Genomic DNA, 7436 nt, shown 5'->3' with positions numbered 1-7436 from the left:
GCATACGAAATTTCAGCTACTTGACCCTTTTTTTGGCCTACAGAACAGGCAGCTTCTCCTGGTTCAAACTAATATGTATAAAAAATGATAATGCTTATATATATATATATATACAAAAATTGTGGGGATCTCAAGTGTAGCCCTGGTTTCTTATGAAAAGCTACGAATGGAGCATGCTCCTATACAGTAGGTCATCCCAGAATTGTTCAAAGTGGCCCCTCACATTCTCTCCTTCTTGCTATGAGGCTGCTGTGGGATGAATTAAAGATCCCAGACCCAGGACATGGAAGAGTTCAGCACGTAGGAGCTCCTAGCTCAGCTGCTGTGGCTGTTGAGCTGGTGTTGTTCAGGCCCTTGTGGTTTTAGCTCTGCTTTGCCTTTGCCCGTTGATCACTCTGGGATGTCTCTGCCTTGAGGTGGCCCAGTGCGACTCCTCAGCCTTCCCCTGCCAACTCCTTACTTCTAGCTAACCCTGAGGAAAGGGACCTCATCTTCTGTGAGTGACTAAGTTCCTCTGGGCTTCCAACTGGAGAAAATCCTTGCACTTGATCTCTTCGTTTCTCCCAGAAGCATCTCGCGTCCTTAGGATTGGCTTCTCGACCAGCTCCTCTCACTCCTAAGCAGGAGAAAGGGGCTTTGAGTCTCACGTGTTCACTTGCATTGTTAGTGCTTTTTTGTTTTATTTGTTGTTGTTTTTTAATGTCTTCAGAAATATTTGGCTTTTTCGGTCAGAGTTTCTAACCCAAGCTCTTGATTTGGGTGTCCTAGAAATAACATGTGGCCATATTATAGATGAATAGATGGCAGGAGCTGTTAGTCCAGAGAACTGTTGTTTCTATAACAGCCCCTGAAGGAAATTGCTAGGAGTGTTAAGGTACAAGTACACCACTGACCTGTGCCAATGTCGACCCTAAGTTTAATCAAGGTGAAGAAGGTCATCTGAAGCCTTAACACTGCAGTCTCGTCTATCCACTTGCTTGGTGACTTGGCCTAGTTCTGGTCCATATTTAGACCAGACCCCCCCTCCCCCATTTCCTCATCTGCTCAAGGCCCTTTTAAGTTCTCACAGATGACCTGGTCAAGTTCTTCTGAAATGCATTTTAAGAATTCCTATGCAAGGTGGGCGGGGTGGTGCATGCCTGTAACCCCAATGACTTGGGGGATTGAGGCAGGAGGATCACAAGTTTGAGGCTGACCTTAGTAATTTAGCAAGGCCCTAAGCAACTTAGTGAGACCCTGTCTCAAAAAATAAAAAGAGGTAGGGGTGTGAGTCAATGCTTAAGCACCCCTGGGTTCAATACATGGTAATAATAATAATAATAATAATGAATTTTAAAAAGAATTTTATGCCTAAGAAATTGGAGGAATCCTTCAATGCTCAGCTACTTATTTTCTTGTACAGCAAAAGTCAGTTATTTATTCACTGAAGGTTTTTTAACACATAAGTGAAGACTTTAATCAAGTTGAGGAGCATTTTGCCTTCAATTTAAGGACAAGAAATAGACCTTAATCCCAGAGAAACTCACCTTTGTATCTTGGCTCAGTCGTGTGAGTGAGCATGTCAGCGCCCACCTTGAAGGGACCACTTTTGGATAATAACATGTGGGATGATGATTGTTGGCCACCTACTTATATCAGAATGTTGTCACTACACAACACTTAAGAGGCACTCCAAAATATGCTTCTCCTGGGATAACTAAACCACTGGAAAATGGCAGTAATCACAGGTGTATATACCTCCGTGGGCTGCATTAGCCTTGGTCCTGTGGAGGCTGTGAGGGCTGTGGAGTTGATGGGGAAATTGTAGGCATGTGGGCTCAGGTTCTTTGAGGAGCAATTACAGCCCAGAATACTGAGCAATTGTGGGAGGAAGTTGATGGCTGTAATTGAAAAGCATAATATGGTAAGTCAATGGAGCAAAAAAGGAGAGAAAAGAGTAAAATTTACAACAGCAGGAGAGCAATGAAATGCCTTGTGTTTGATTGTTTTTGTCTCCTGTTTCCACAGAACTCCTGTCAAGATTGAATCCTGACCTTGCCTTTTTCTAAGGACCATCCTGGGCAAATCACTTCCCTTCTCTTAGGCTTGGTTTCTTTGTAGAAATAAGGGTGACAGTGTGTTGCCAAATGATTGCAAGGAGTATATGAATTGGTATGTTATAAAATCAGCTGATAATGATGGAAGTTAGGAAAAATATTTTCTGTATTCTCATTGTGTGCATGCACAGTACTTGCTGTATAAGGGATGCAGATTAAAAGAAGATTAGTTCTGACATTCAGGAAAATAGAGGCTGCTGGATGAGCCAGACATGATTACTCAAGATCAGAAGGTAAGGCATTAGTTTAAGAAAAATCTGATTCATTTAAAATATTTTTTTCAAATATTTTAAAGATTTGTCTGGTCTCCTTTTATTGTCAAAAAAGATTATTTCCATAATTAAGTAAAAGTGGTTTTGTCAGCATATTTCATTCAGGGGCATAGTAGTGAGTTTTTACTTAGTATCAACTATCAAAATTATGAACTATCCTATTCATAATGTCCTCTCTGATTCTAAGGGTTTGAGCATAGACCTTTTTAAAAAGGCAGTAATTAAATACAGTTGTCAAGGAAAGCCGATATTCTAAATTATACTATTCGCAAGCACTAGCCATCTAAAATGAGAGTTGGATTCAAGATCTGATTTGAGAGTCTGAGAGACATATATCATTGGAGGATGAAGATTCCCTAAGGTCAAAATAATCACTTGACGTTACTCTAGTTCTTCTCCAACCTGTGGGCAAACTTTTTGACTCTGAGCAATATGGCAGGAGGTGCTTGATGTTCTTTCTGTAATAATGTTTACTATATTCTTAAAATCCTTTCCAGCAGTATACCATAGATATGCTGTGGGTATAGTATACCAAAGGTACACTATGGGTATATAGTTATTTGTATAACTCACGTCTTCTGTGGCCATTTTGAGGATTATATAAGATCATTCCAATTAGATATTGCTGCTTTAAAAATCACCCCAAACTCAAGTGATTAAAACAACTCTTCTGTTACATTTGATAATTCTGCAGGTCAAGAATTCTGGAAGGGTGATCTGTGTGTGGTCCACATGGCACCAGCTGGGCAGCTGGAAGAACCAATTCCACAATGGCTTCTTCACTCACCTGCCTGGTTCTTCTGTGAGTCTTGTCCTCTCTCTTGAGATGGCAACTCATCCACCAGGCTCTGTCTATGAGATCTGAGAACCCAGAGCATTGTGGTCTCAGAGAGTGGTACTTCTTAACTAGCAGCTAAAGCAGGACTTCAGGAGGCAGATGTTATAATCAGGATAAGGAATATTTCTATCTGGCATGACACAACTTCCCTTCTATAGCATGTTACTGGTAACGGTAGTAACAGTGCCCACTCAGTCATAAGTACAGTCTGCCCCCCTTTTTTTTTTTTTTTTAGTACCAGGCATTGAACTCAGGGACACTCAATCACTGAGCCACATCCCCAGCCCTATTTTGTATTTTATTTAGAGACGGGGTCTCACTGAGTTGCTTAGCACCTCGCTTTTGCTGAGGCTGGCTTTGAACACGCAACCCTCCTGCCTTAGCCTCCCAAGCCACTGGGATTATAGCAGTGTGCCACCATGCCTGGGGCCCCTCTTGAATCTTGACACTGGCCTCACCATCTTGTACAAGTATCAGGAATATAATTTTTCTTTAACATTGTAAGGAATAAAACTTTGGGGGGCACTGACATCTTTGTCATCACTCAGTCACCTCAATCAAGTGTAATTCCCAGGTGCTGGCAATACACAGCTGAGTTGAATAGCCCATGATTTTTGCCCAGGTTCTAGGTGGATCTTCTTGGATTCATTTGTTTTGTTTATTTTGGTACCAGGGATTGAACCCAGAGGCACTTTTCCACTGAGTCACATCCCCAGCCCTTTGCTTTTTTGTTTTGAGATGGGCTCTTACCAAGTTGCTTAGGGCCTTGCTCAATTGCGGAGGCATGCCTCAAACTTGGGATCCTCCTGCCTCAGCCTCCCGAGTTGCTGGGATTACAGGTGCCACTTCAGTGGGCTTCATAGTTTAATTTAGCACAAACCTGACAAGCAGAATAGTGATTTCCTGTGTGAACTTTGAAATCAGAAAACACTGGGAAAATTCCTTGTGGAATGCACTGGAGCAATCTGAGTGTGTGACAGAAAGCGAACACAATGGTCAAAGACTGAAAGCCAGCACTGTAGAGTTTCCCCTACAGAAGTCCGGAGTGAAAAGGAGCAGAAAGTAGGAACAGGGGACAAAGACTGATCTACTCCCTGTGCAGTTACTAGGCAGTAAGGCCTGTGAGAAAAGAGAGAAAAGACCTCCTGGAAATGACTCAGAGATAGAAGCCAGGTCTCTGGGGGAAAGTGAGATTTGAAGTAGAACATGAAGAAAACACTCCTAAGAGAGCAAATTGAATGAAAAGATCTGTGTGAAATAGGTGAAAAAGATCCGAGAGATGGGCCCCCCTAAAGACTTGAATGTTCACAAATACAAGGATGTGTAAGAAGGAAATGAAAAAGTAAATATGTCCAACCAACCCACACTCTAACTTTGAAACCAAGTATTTGGTTCCCCTGGAGGGGTGCACCGTTCCTGGAAGTACTGCAATACCAGGTTGATGCGTGGAGTGGACGGAGCAAGCTCCTATTCCATCTCCCTGCTCCCCAAATCCATTTAATATATTGTCCTAAGAGGACATATCAGATAGTGAACTGATAAGAACAGATACTATACTTGATCTTAGCCAAAAGGCCAAGAGTCTGTCTCTTGATGGGAACAGGACAGTCACATTTTCTTAAGAGCGTGTGGACTGTGATACTATGTAGCCATAATAACTGCAAAAACTACAATGTGCCACAAAGATGATGATCACACAGTATAGGGGCCAGCAAGCATTTTTCTGTATTATACTATTTTTCTGTAAGGGCCAAAGAGTAAATATTTTAGACTTTAAAAGCCATGTGGTCTCTGTTACAATTACTCAACCCCACCATTACAGCATAAAGGTAGTCACAGTTGATACCAAAAAGGTTATTGCTGGATTCCAATAGAATTTTCCTGTAATTCCAGCAACTTGGAAGGTTGAGGAAGGAGGATTTCAAGTTCAAGACCAGCCTTGGCAATTTAAGAAGATGCTGTTTTAAAATAGGGGGAGAGATATAGCTCAGTGGTAGTATGCTACTGGGTTTCATCCCCGGTATAAAAAGAAAAAAAAAAAAAAAGCAAAAGAAAAAAAAATCCACTTTATTTACAAAAGCAGAAGCAGGACAGTTTTGGTCCAGGACTATAGCCTGCTAACCTCTGCTATAATGCATGACAGATAATGAGAGTTCCATAATAGGAGCAATTGCTATTGTCAGTGTTACTGATGGCTCTTGAAAACCACCAATACACTCCTCAGTCCCCCTTTCTTTTAGGTTTCTAATTCTTTATTAATAATGTCACAGAAAATCTTAGGTTCATTTTCTTATTAGGGAAAACCTTATAAAATTTCTTTCATATATAAACAGTAGACCTCCAAGAGGGCATTTCACATTTCTGGTACCAAAATTATGTATTTATGACTTTTCATAAATACACTGAAATCAATACACCGAGTAACACGTTAATTAACAAGTTTGTTAGCATTTTTTTGTTAACAAGTTTGTCATTGATATCCTTGTTGTAGTGGGGGTTTTTTTTTTATCAGTTTTATATTATCATCATTGATACAGGCATTCTATGTCAAATCTACAAAATAACTTCAAATTTTCCAAGTGTTTATATGATACACTTCACTCATTAATTAGATTATCAAACAACCCAAGAGCCTATCTACTGTCGTTATGGAAACGTTATCTTTTCCTCTTAATGAATTACTGCCTTTGGTTATTTTTGGTTTTGTAACAATTTGCTTTTCTACATCAGAAACTCCTATAAATTTCCTTACTCATCTTGATCATTATTATTTCATGTTTCATTAATTTTTAATATAGTCTCTGCACTTTGTTATGGAAATTTTCAAACACAAAAATATTGAATACAAAGGTACAATAAATATCCACTAATTTTTATCTGATTATCATTCTATTTTCCAAAAAATCATTTGTTCAAGGAAAAAACAACGTATTCATTTTGATTCTCCACATCAAGTGTTATTAAACTCTCATTTGACTTATTGAGATATTCAATGTCTTTTCCATTGAAATGGTGTATTTAAATTTACTAACTTTCTGCATACTGTTGTGCATCTTCATCATGTTTAGATAAATGAAATACATAAATACACCCCAGTAAATCCAGACTAAATAGATCCCAAATTCAACTTTCACACGGCTCAAACCCAAAAAGGCTTTCAACCAAGTTTATGTCACTTTCCTACTAAATGTGAGATGAAGGCAGATTCACAGTGGAAAATGGTCTCAATCTTAATTCAACATAATTAAAATACTTTAATTTTGAGAATTTATAAGAACAGATGAATACATTGTCAATTTCTGATGCCTGATTTTTTTTAGGGATTTTTGTTTTGTTTTGTTTTTTTGAGAAAGAATGAGAAAGGCAGACAATAGAGTACAGCAAGAATTATGGACTCAAAATCAGCATCCTCTTCCACTAACTGGACTGTAAGAGCATTACAAATCTCTTTTCCTCCCCAAGTCCAATTCTGTGTCCCCAGCTCAGTAAAAATCCACCTTATCCTAGATCCAAGTGTGAAGATGTAAGGGCTGAAAAGAATCCAGGTACCTAAGACCAAGTCATGAAAAGCTTGATTGACATGACGTTTTTGGGTTTTCATTATTTGGGAGTATTTTTCTCCAAACTTCATCTTTCTACAAAATGAAGGGCCAGAAGCTTTTTTTTTTTTTTTAACAAACTCTCCATTATTTTACCTCATACCTCATAAATATAATCAAAACATACCCTTTAGCTAGAAATAGATTATCCCAGATGCCAAAAGAAAAAAAAAAGCCCACATAATTTTCTACACAATGACTCCAGAGAACCTTTTGCAGAAGACAATTGATTTCCACAAGTATACTCATTAATTTTCATGACATCGTCTCTAAGTTTGGGAAATAAATGAAGTTATTAATATTTGACGACAGTGGGCAGTATTTTGGGTCATTTCATTAAAGGAGCTCCACCGTCAACTAAAAACAAGGAGGAAATTCTCAACCCAGAGTCTAGATTTAGAGCTGAGCCAATGGCAAGCCAGGGGCTCTCCCAATACAAAGGGTTTGGACACATTGAAGAAATCAAATTGATGTTTCTCATCCCATATTAAAACACACACACACACACACACACACACACACACACACACACGGAGATGGGTAGTCCAGGTCTAAATCTGGAGTGACATCCTCAATAGAGTCTGAGATTTGTTTTTATCTTTTAAACACAGAAAAAAATAATCCCTACTTC

The 7436-nt window shown here is 39.1% G+C and overlaps 1 non-coding gene across 1 annotated transcript; it reads right to left on the bottom strand.

Moving 5' to 3' along the window:
• Positions 1-4606: 4606 nt before the first annotated feature.
• Positions 4607-4793, bottom strand: LOC143409112 (U2 spliceosomal RNA). Its single transcript, XR_013092617.2, has one exon. It is a non-coding gene; the product is annotated as a U2 spliceosomal RNA (small nuclear RNA).
• Between the last annotated feature and the right edge of the window lie 2643 nt (positions 4794-7436).

The sequence above is a fragment of the Callospermophilus lateralis genome, chromosome 10, assembly GCF_048772815.1.
Source record: "Callospermophilus lateralis isolate mCalLat2 chromosome 10, mCalLat2.hap1, whole genome shotgun sequence".
Taxonomy (NCBI): Eukaryota; Metazoa; Chordata; class Mammalia; order Rodentia; family Sciuridae; genus Callospermophilus; species Callospermophilus lateralis.
This window is presented reverse-complemented; position numbering and strand designations above follow the sequence as displayed.